Source organism: Neopsephotus bourkii, unplaced genomic scaffold, assembly GCF_033783945.1.
Source record: "Neopsephotus bourkii isolate Nb327-2 ecotype Australia unplaced genomic scaffold, CSIRO-AGI_Nbou_v1 NB_1760, whole genome shotgun sequence".
Lineage (NCBI taxonomy): Eukaryota > Metazoa > Chordata > Aves > Psittaciformes > Psittacidae > Neopsephotus > Neopsephotus bourkii.
Genome location: NW_026902234.1, coordinates 5128953 through 5141045, shown reverse-complemented (window position 1 = coordinate 5141045; position 12093 = coordinate 5128953).

The window sequence follows — 12093 nt, the reverse complement described above, 5'->3', positions numbered from 1 at the left end:
CAAGTCAGCTCTGATTTCAGACCCTAGAATACTAAAAAGTACGATGGTGTCTTCACCTTAATTCTTTACTCCTGATTATTCTCTATAACAGGTTTTTTTTTTTTATTTAAATTCTTATTTTTAATGTTTTTGTCAGTGAAACAGGCACTCAGCTTCATATTAAGAGTCACAAAATCCATTAAACACTTACTGATATAAAATCAATGATTAACAAAACCTTTGCACACAGTGATGCCTTTAAGAATTATTTAACAAATCTGGACCCAGGTGTCATGATAATTATAACCAATAATGGCTTTAATACCTTTTGAATTGATTACCATGGATCTGTTCATACTTGCCAAGGCAGAAATAAGCCAAAGACTGTTGCAGATAGTCTGATTTGCACCTGAAAGTTTTTCAGCCTTTAGGAAGCCTCTGTAAATTAAAAGAAAGCTGATTGTGTGTGGTTTTGCCCTGGCTTTTTAAGATGGAGATGAACAGTGTACAACACAGACAATATTAATGACAAAAAAAACCCAAATAAAAATAACTAGTACAATTTTACATGATAAATGATAAAAGTAATAATAAGCTGTGAACAGCCACACCACTTAGACTGAAAACAATAAAATTCAGGCATAGAAATTAATTGTCTGAAGTAAAAATTACATTTCCTCCCTTTGAGCCAAGTTGCATAGGATCTGTTCTTGGAAATAAGTATACTGGGAACTGTGCAGTGAAGGAGTCTGAAAGTGGTATTAAATTTCCCTAGTGTTTCATTTTCTAGTACAGGATTTACTAGGTAAAGGTACAGGGGAGCTTTTGCCATGTAACTGAATTCAGTCATTTGCTCCTCTACAATGTTTTTGAAAGTCAGAGGTATTTGAATACTATTTCAAGGTTTAATATTACACAAAGCACTTATTTGTATTATACCCTCATCCATGGTAATATATGGATGATTCACAAACTGAGTGATAAAAAGCATGTGTATTGTGCACCTTAGAAGACATTAGTTACAACATTCAGCTGAAATATTTATATTTAAAAAATTCCAACATTCATATTCCTGGTAGTAATAATAAAAATGCCTAAACTCTTAAGCAGTACTTCATCTTCACTTTCATACACTTAACTAACACTTTGTGAGACCAGTAACAATGTATTCACATAGTATTTCATAAATATAATGAGGAAACCAAGTCTTGAAAATTATTTTTCTCTCATTTAAATTTTAAAAACATTTTGGGGGACCTACCTTCAAGATTGCAACTTTCTGGGGTCCCTACACAGTCAATGAAGAGAAGGAAAGAGAGGGATAGAGATGGAAATGCCCAAGAGGAATTCTGCCATGAAGTAAACTGACATTCAGCTTCTCTCCAACCTTTGAGGAGGAACCATAAGCTGCAATCTCGTACTAGACAGTGTTCTGATTTTGACCCAAAGCTTCAAATCTGGTGATTCATACAGGCAACTAGTGGTCTCTGTTAGCATTGGTTTGCTACCAAAACCTGCAGTTCAGCATGCCTAAGGGCATTGCTTGGTAAAAGGTAGTACAAGAAGTGGGCTCATAGGTGCTAGGAAAACAAAAACCTCAGGCCTCATTCTGAGATGCTAGTAGTGTAATTAGTAGACTACTGGAATCAGTATGGTTCAAACTGTAATACTCTCAGGGTATTAGCATGGTACAAAGGTGCAGGCCTCATGATTCATTCAGTTTCTCCAGATATCAATGAACTACAGAGAAGACATCACTAGAAAAAAACAAATAGCAGACAGACACTACACGCCCTGTCATCATATTGAGGCAATAATTCTGTGCAAAGCTGGCCTCAGAAGAGATATGTCACTGGGTATCATAGGCATGATCTACTTGACTAAAAGTAAGTATCAAGTGTCATTTGAGATACCCTGCTGCTGGCTGGCCATAGCTGGTGCTGTACAGGAGCATCATGAAGTTGTGGGTCTCCCACAGGTCCTTCATACCATCTGCCTGCCTCAAGGGAATGTCTCAAAGTATCTCAAAACAGCAATAAATGCCTATATTTAGGCAAATGACTGAGTGCCAGTTTGCTGCAAGCCAGCAGATTACTGAACAAACAAATTGCTACCTCCTGAGAACAGAAGTGGCAAAATCTGATCCAGACATTTTTTGCTACTTGTGCCCCTTGGGATGATTAGGTGCCAAGTACACTTAAAATGCTGTCTATGGACTTTCTTCCCTTCTCTTGAATTAGAGTGACTATTTATCTGAAAGAAGAAACAGGGTAGATATGATCTAATTTACATTTAAAATATACCAAGATTTGCGGTTAAAGATGTAAAACAATACACATTAAGGGAAATGTCAAAGCCATTCATAAAGTAAAATCTGTTTATAGGTTGCAATATAAGCAGAGATTTTATCAAGTTGTTATTTTTTCTACATTATGTTTATTGCAAATTTTATAAATTCTCATTTCATATTAATATTCAGTATTTGTATTATATGTGGACACTATGTAAACATGAATGTTCACATTGTCATGTTGTTATGACAATTTGGTTCATTTTTTATAACTTCCATAAATTATCTATGAAACTGCAAACTAGCTTTATCACTGGCATCATCATTTTCAGAAGCATATTAAATATTTTGTGAAAAGTGTATCAACATAAAGGAACAAAGGGAATAGCTCATCATATTTGATTATTTTATGATATATTTATATAAATACTTAGTATGGTATGTTTGATAACTGCAATCAGGCACCTGGGACAAGCTCACAAGAAAAAGCTTTACAAGAGTGTCTGTTCGATAATGAATTTAAATCACTGAGAATTTGCAAGTGAAAATAAGAAGATTATTTTATCTGTGTAATTTCTGGGTTTGGTGTAACTGTACTGGGACTAGCACCAGCACGTTTTGAACTGCTGCAGTGACCTGGTAGACCTTTTGCTCCTGCAGATTCATTTTAGTGGTCTGGTGTCTCTAGATAGATTTACCCCAAGAGACAAGGGTTGAGCAAATTCATTCATGCTCATGCTTGTAAGCCTCTGGGACCTCGTACATGTAAAGAAGAGTCTATGACGTTGCATTAGATTTTAACAGCAGGAGCTTTGTCACCTTTCTGGCATTTTCTCTTCAAAGACCAACAAATATAAAGCACTTGCTTTCGTCTTACATGAAAAGCTTAAAAATGCCACAGAAAAGTAGGCATGACACCAGAGTTTCTTTATAACTGAGTGGCAATCTCTCTTTATAGCAGAAGTTTTAAAGTAACCAAGCATGCCTGTTGCTTGCCAGCAAGTAGGAAAGTGTGAAACCATAGGAATAATCTGGCCAAACAGTTGAATTAGATTTTCTTATTATAAGACACCATTTGGCATGGGTACTTAGCCACTCAAAATCATGTACCATTTTAGAATTTATGTTTTGTTAATTAAATTAATTAATTTGTTTTATTATGGAATGCTATAGATAGGTTCTATTGGCTTAGAAAATTAAACCACTTCCAGCCTAATTGGCCAGAACCAATTCATACTGCTTAATTATTAGCTGATGATACAATAAACCTCTTCTTTCTAAATACCTCTTATATCATTTTAGACTTAGATGCATAAGCATTCCTTGGCACATGAGACAAGTGAGCAAAGTCTAACATAATCTTCAACTTTTTGTCAATAATAGTATAATAAAATTCCTGCCCCAAGCATTATGCAGAGAAAGAGATGCCAATAAATCTTTTTTGTTTCTGCAGGATAAATGAATGAAACCATGAGGAGTTTTGGAAAGTTAGCATATTTGTCTACATATCAGCAATTGCCATTTTAGAGGAAGCTCAGACGTCACTGCAACTTATTAGACAAATTAATCTGAGATCACCAGGAAATCACACAGAACATCACGGAATGAAAGGCGAGGCCATGACTTCTTTTATGTTACTGACACATGTTCATTCCAACTGGGCCTGAAATGAAGCCTCTTAGGATAAAAAAAAAATAAAAATCAGCATTTGCTCTGCTGGAAAACTTCTGACTAGCTCTACTGCCAACCTGCTCTTTCCATTGGCCTGTTGCTAGTCCAAGGGATTTGACAATTTGTGGGGTGTTAATACTGGAGATCATTTAAAACCTCTGAAGGATTATGTAGATTTACTGTGTGCTCTTTCTAATTCCACTCTGTTGACAGCTTCAGATTTTCCAGCAGCTAAACAGCATTTTCAAGATGAAGCTGCAGGTCTGGGACATCCAGGAATAACAGAATACACTTCGATAAAATCCTAATTCATGGGAAGATATTGCATCCATTTTGTGATATGTGTAAGCCAATGCACAGTCATTTCACGTGACTGAAATACCGAGTGAAAGTAAACAGTAATTAGCCACTACTGTTGCTTAGGCTGTTAGACAATGAAAGCACCATCAAGAAGACACTGTGGAACCAAATTCACAGTAGTAATATGGGACCACCAGTGTTTTTTTAAATTTGTCTCTTAAGATGTCACCCCATTTTCAGACAAAGATCCTGAAATCAACCTTGTACTCAGAACTGAGCAATGAAATGGTTTGAGCCATGGTAAACAATGGTCTTATGGATTTATGTGACAGTATGGAAAAGAAAAAAAATCACACTGAAGAAATACTAGCATGCTAAAGAAGAACACAACACCTTTATAGCCAACTATGGAAATCCCCTTTTAATGAAATTGTGGACATGAAGGTCCTTACTGGTCTACTAAATAAATTGCAATTATCTGTGACATGTTTTAGTTAATGTGAATAATCATGTATTTACAGGTGAGATGTTTGATGGTAGGGATGCCATATAGAGGGACCTTGGCAGGTTTGAGAAGTAGGCCAATGAAAACCTCAAGAAATACAAGGCCAAGTGTAGGGTCCTGCACCTGGGTCAGAGCAAGGCGCAGTATTAATACAGGCAGAGGGATAAAGGGGTGGAGATCAGCCTTGTAAAGAAGTACTTGTGGATACTGGTGAATGAAAAGCTGGACATGAGTTGGTAATGTGCAATTGCAGCCCAGAAAGCCAACTGTACCCTGGGCTGCATCAAAAGAAGCGTGACCAGCAGGCTGAAAAGTGATTCTGCCCATTTACTCCACCCTGGTGAAACCCCACCTGGGGTATTGTGTCCAGCTCGGGAGTCCACAGTGCAGTAAAGACATGAACCTATTAGAGCAGGTTTGTTTGAAAACCACAAACATTTGATGTTTCTACATTAATTTTCTTTCCAATTGGTTGGGTTTTAAAGGGTCTGGTCTAAAAATAAATATATAAATCATGTAGGAGCGAAGTGTATAAACCATGCAAAGCAGGGAAACCTGATTTTTTGGCCAACCTTAATTAGCATATTTCCACTGTTGGTTTCTTGTTTTTGTTGTTGTTTTTGTGTTTGTTTTTTTTTTTTTTTCCTTGTGAGGAATGCAATTCATTATTTTGTTAAAAGTAGTCTCCTAGTTCAATGCTTATCTATATTTGCCTGTGCTTTATTGTGTTACTACTCCTAATACCCACCAGAAGCAAGTAATTTCATTATGGGCTCTATTAATAATGGTTGAATCAGTTTTTCTTTGCGCCGGGCAGGGAATAGAGGGAATGTGTTGGTTTTTATTAATTAACAATGCCAGAATTCTTTTGCAAACTCCAGAGAATTTGTGAGCATTATTAGGAACTCATTCACAACCACATATGAATCACTACTATTTTCCTATGCAAGAATGCTTCACTCTGAGGTGGATATTACACACAATAAATGTGCCACTAGCAAACATCACCCCACTATGCTTTGCCTTCTATCCATGTCTGCTTGCCAGACTGTTCAGTAGCTGTTTCTCTCTGCTGTGTTCAGCTATCCTGACTTCTAAGAAACTTGGAGAACTCAGCCAACCAAGAATTTACATTCACTGTTGATAGTGCCCAGAATGTTACTACTTTTAATCTATTTTCAGATATCAGGTGAAATCAACGAAAGACCCTCGTGTGATATCCTTTCCTCTGAGAAAAGGAGATGCTTAACCTAATTCCAAAGCCCTAAAAATTTCTGGGAAGAATCATCCTCACAAGTTCAAGCAGAGTGTCCTTCCCTAACCAACCAGCAGAAGAAACAATAGATAAAATAATAAGCACAACTATGCCGACTATCTCATATTCATCTGTCTGTCAATGGGGTTACATTAGAAACACAGCCCTTAATTTTTGTTGCAGACAGAAAATAAAGAAAAAGAAAGAAAAAGAAGATCTGAAGGTGACTCAGCTCTTAGTCAGGCTGCATGATTGTTGTTTACAGTCTTCTAACCTCTTCACTGCTTTTTGGAAAAAAAAATTTAAAGCAACAGTGTTCTTAACTGAGTCATTTTTGTGATAAACCTGCAAGGTTTAGGCAGGAGAGATCTAGTCCTGAGTGCTGCTGGATGTGCAAGCTAAGTTGAATAAATAAAGAAAGACTTATTTTCCATCAAGAGCTTGACATTTACAAAATGACTGCCTGACATGCATATGTCATATATTATGAAATTTTAAAGTAAAAGTGCAAGCTGAGCACACATTCAGGAATTGTACTCAAAGAGATTTGGATTTACTCCCATTAATAAATTAATTGCCCATGAAAAATGGAGCAAAGTTTTACTTGATTTTTTTTAATGCACCATCATGAGGAGTATGTTTTTGCCCAAACTAACAAATATTATACTGTTATTCTGTTATTGTACTGGATTAAGCACTTCCACAACTTCTTGAATCACCTAAGGAACATCTCAACCTTGCTCTTCCTCAAGGGAGCACCAAAATCTCCCATTCCAGTGCTGTGGGAGCTGAAACTTACAAAATGGCTAGGTGCAATTGAGGTGCAAAATAATTCTTCACATCTACAGTTTACCTGTGTTCCCATCAGAGTGCAATAATAATTGCAATTATGGAATTCCACTGAATTCTACTGCTGACTCCATTTCACCTTCTTGCTCTGAATTTGCCTGGAAGTTTTTTATATTTTATAGAATATAGAATCTACTGTCTTTTGCAAAATATGTTTGGAGTTTTATTAATGATTTTTCTAGCAATACTCCTTTTAAACACACCTCAAACAACAGAAGCTCACTTACAAAATACTATTTCAGTCCTTCAGATTTGTGTTTCTCCAATGGAAGCAGCAACATTACACCACAGTATAAAGCCATATTGGGTGTAGATGGCCAGATATCAGCCATGGAGGGCTACAGCAGTGGCCTCTGTGAGAAGAAACCAAACAAACTTATCTGTACACACATTGTGTCAGGCAGCTCCAATGGACCCACACAGGGCACATCTAAGCCCGGCAGCCAAGCTGGTGTCGTCTGTGGGAAACCATTTTTTAAGAAATGACAGAAGTGATGGAGAGGCAGAGGAGGAGAGAAAAAAAAACAAAACCAACCCACCAACCAAACCACAACCCCACAAAAAACCAGGAAGACGAAACAGCAGAGAGAACACCACGGTCAGAGCAGAAGGAAGAGGAGGAGGATGTTCTCCATGGTTGAGCTGGTGGATATTTCATGAAGAACAGGTTCCCATGGAGAGTCCATGCTGGAACAGCAAAAAAGTGTGAGGAGGAAGGAGAAGCAGAGACAAACTGCTATATACTGACTGCAGTCCTCATTCTCCATCCCCACTACATGACATGTGTAAAGGACAAGGGAGTAAAGCCTAAGAACTAGAGGACAAGAGTTACTGTTTTAATGTTTGCATTTTTTATTTGCTGTTTCTCACTACCCAATCCATTTTAATAGGCAATAAATTATTTTTTCCCAAGACAAGTCTGTTTTACCCACAGTGATAACTGGTAAACAATCTCCCTGCTCATTCTGTAAGCATTCTTATTTCTGGTTTCCTTTTTCTTTCCTCTTATGTTACTGAGGTGAGGGGGAACAGGTGAATGTCTGGGTGGCAATTTGTTATCAATAGTTAAGTCAGTACAGAAACCAAAATGTTTTTCAAGTACAAGATCTGCTTTATCAAGGCCTGTAAAACCAGCTTGAATATGCAGCACAGAGGGTGAGTTATCAATTGTCCTCTGTCCTCCATATAATGGCATGAAAAAGAGACTTCTCCCTGCCAAATCTAAAAGGGTATCTCCCAGAACTGGAAAAAAACCCCAACAACAGAACCCACAAAAAAATGAACTTGCTGTTGAAAAAGCTGATCTAATACACGATAGCATTATTTTTGCTGATGTTCATCCCTATGAACTTATCTGGAAAATCTTTCCATGCTTCTTACTTGGAATATGAAGCATGCAAGCTGACTGAAATGTTATTGCACAGAGGAATAGAGGAGTAACACATTTTAACCTAAACTTACTAAGCACCAGGATCTTATGGTTTTTTTTTCACATTTCCTTCTAGGGTGACTGCATATTTAACCAAAATCATTTGCATGTTGTGACTTGCTCAACAGAAGAGCTGTGGAGCAGCTCTTGAGGCATGGTACATATAGATATTTTTTGATCTATAGTTCCCAATGTTGACATGTCTAGGTATTATATTCATTTGAATCTTTTGTGCCACTAGCAGTTTCTGAACATATCTCAAACATCTCTAGGCTGGTCAGTCTACTTGTGAATTCTCAAGTAAGCATTTGAAAAAGTCAGTGCTCATTTTCTCTTTTTTTTTTTGCTAAACAAACTGAATGGGATGCAAAACCCTTGATGATTTATTAAATGGTTCCATTGTAGTTGAAAATCTTACAGCAGCTGGTCAACAGCTGCAGCATGCCCCAGAAGTCAGTACCTCAGCTTTCAATCTGTCGGATGGATTCCGCTTTATTCACAACACTGCTTGTGGTTTTCAGTGGAATGATCCCAGAAAGCCCAGGCAGTTTGTTCCATTCAGCTAGTCTAAAGGATTAAGTAATCTGCCGGCAACTTTCTCTTAACACTGACTAACTTCTCTGCATGAACGACCCTTTCTTGTTTTTTTAAGTCCCTGGAGAGGGCAAGTGTAGTTGTTCACAGAATAAACAGGATTGCAACACCGGGCAAATTATACCCTGTTCTAAATTACACTAAGTTTACTGGACTTTTGATTTTGGGAAGAGAAAAAAAAGAAAAGACACTCACTGTTTAGTCAGATTAGTGTGCAATTGGGTTTTGGTAGCGTAATCTGAGAACTTGAGAAGCATGGGTATAAACATGGTTTGGACTTAAGTGGAGCCCTTAATCTAGACAAGAATACAAACATTGCTTGCAGAAATAAAACTTCTGCTATGAGAATGGAGTTTTGGTTGTTCATGTAGATGTTGCATAATACAAACTCAAGCACATTTCCCTGTCATAGGTCATATACTGTAGTCTCTACTATTGGTTCTCCTTTTTGCAGAGTTCAACGTAGAAATCATTGTTGATTACAGGATATTTTGTTCTTTTTTAGATAGAAATTGTATCAGTCTTACTATGCATTGATTTTCTTTCATGTACTGTATTTTGTCTAAAAGCATCTGGTGGTATATGGTGTCAGACACAGCTGATTGGCCTTTGAACACTGCATCTGTGCCCGTATCACTTTCAAACTCAACTTCAGCAAGTTGAATGATATTCAGTGCTCAGCCAGGACATACTTTCTCAAGTGTAATTCAGCTTGCTTGGAGAGAAGGTGGTGTTCAGCCACTGGTGACAGACAGTTTATAAATTACTTCAGTGCTTTATCTTTAAAATGATATATTAAAGACATTGGTTTGATGGGGTTTGGCTCTGGAGCATCCTTCCCTCTTTTTAGAAGTGCTGTAACACAAGCTTGTAACAATTTCTTAGGGGTTGTCTCTGTAGCTGGCATAAGTTATACAACTGGATCAGCCAGGCATTTTTCACTGGTCCCAAATGTTATCTCTGAAGTAAGTCTGTACTTCAGGCAGATTCACTTGAAGTGTAACATGAAAAGGGTACCGATGATGGGACAGCTACTGGATCAAAAACTTTTCAGTTTGCCAGCCAAGAAGTCTTCCTTTTTCAAAATTTACAGCCTGTAGAGGAGCAGGTGCAGTTCAGGTGTCTTGAGTGAATATCCATTTGCTGGTCAAGAAACATTACTCATACCTGGTTATTCACACATAAAAAAAAGGCTGCAGAAGAGAAACTATGACTCCTTGAAGCATGAATATGATCTAACTTTCCAAATGCTAATTCACTAAGTCTTACCAGACCTTTCAGAAACTGCTGGAACTGAATCTGTTTCAAGTTATTCTATTTTAAGTGATCACTAGAGTCTAGTCTGGCATTCTGCATAAGACAGTCCAAGGAATTTCACTGGGTTCTCCAGACCACAAATCCCTTCTCAGATCCATCAAACCTTCATATCTTTGTCATGCAACTGCAAAATCAGAAAGAGTTTGTGGGGTATCTCCAGGCTGTGAATTTGTGATTTTAAATCAAGGCCTTCAGTTATTTAGGTAATAATATATTTGTGTTAAGATTATGAGTTTTCTGGAAAACTTTGTTACAGTGTGCCAAGGTTGCTTATTACAGAGAAAGGGAATGAAACCATTTCCCCTAAGAAGTCAATTTTAATAAAATAATCCCGTGTTTGAGCTTTGAGGAATTGCTGTCACTCTGTTTTAACACACATTTCCTTTTCACTTTGTAAAGCATCTTCATTAGGCATCTGATCCTGGCAGGACTACAGGTGAAATGGACTTTCAGATTCACCCAGAATAGCCTGTGACTTTCTTGCATAGCAAATGGGAAATGCAATGAAAAAGATATGTATACTGCTTTTCTAAAAAGTGTATTTTCAAATCTTTATTTCCCCCTAAACAGGATAAAAAAAAATTAAAAAAAAATAATCATAGAAGTCCAGAAATTCAGAAAAAGATAATGCCAGGTGTTTTGAGGGAAAGCTATGGGAACAGATGGCCTTACTGGAGGAGGTAAAATAAAAATTTCTAGATGCTATATTTGAAACTTGGTGAAGAAAAGCAGCTGAATCTGGAGGATGGTGCCAGCATCTACCCTCTGATTTGAGTGAAGAACTTGACAGAAGTGCGGAACCAAAGCAATGAGGGCTCTATTCCTTCTTATTTCCAAAAAGCAGTATGAAGGCTGACACCAAATTAATAATATAGCCTTCACATGAAGGCTGTGCTCTGACTTCATGTGTACTACCATACATGGCCTTGTTCCCAACAATTGTGTAAGTTTATAAGCTTCCATAGAGCCAGCACATGTAATCCCACTGCTGGCACCAATTATGCTTGGCATTGTATCCAAACACCCACTTTGCACCAGATCTGTCAGTATCAAAGCCATGAGGCTGGAACTTTTCCTGTGCTCTGGAATACACTGATTCAAATAACTCGTCAAAGCTGTAATTATGAATAACTGTTATATCTGCATGCTTCTTTGGGACTGAGTATCACTAGAGAGTAGAAAGTTATAATAAAGACAATTTAACCATGGTAAAACATACCATACCACACTCTACTGTACTATAGGATTTGTTGTGCAAATGACACCCTATACCTTAGTAACTTAGGTGCAACCTCTTGCAGTGTTGGTCTGCAGCTAGAAATAGTAGCATATACCTCCTTCTTAAGCCTATATGCTCTCAGAATTTATACATATGAAATAAATATGCATAACATTTATACAGTTTTGAACAAGCATGCACAGACACTATAGTCATATTTGAAAAGAGAAGTCTAGACTGCATTGAGACAAATAGACCTAGATCATCTAGAAGGCAGGCAGCACTTAGGGTCTATGGGATGGTACTAAAGGACTGATGAGCTGATGAGACTCACTGATGACCCACACAGCTAGTCAACAGGATATTAATCTGTCACCCACACGGTGTGCTCTGCCCTTCATCCAGCTACATGCAAGCAGTTCAGTTATTCAGCAGGCAACTTTGTATGTGCAGGTTTTCCAGGGAAGCTCTTTGGGCTTGTATGTGCCTTTTCCCCTGACTGGGGCAGAACACAGTTACACAGCTGAACATCCCTGCTGCTCACAGCAGGGCTGCACTCTTTCTTGCTTTACAAAACAGGTCTTGTGTGAAGACAAGCACATATATTGACTACTAACCTTCACCATGTAGCTTGTACCCCTAAATTATAACAATCATGGAAAAGACATGAATATACATGGAGATG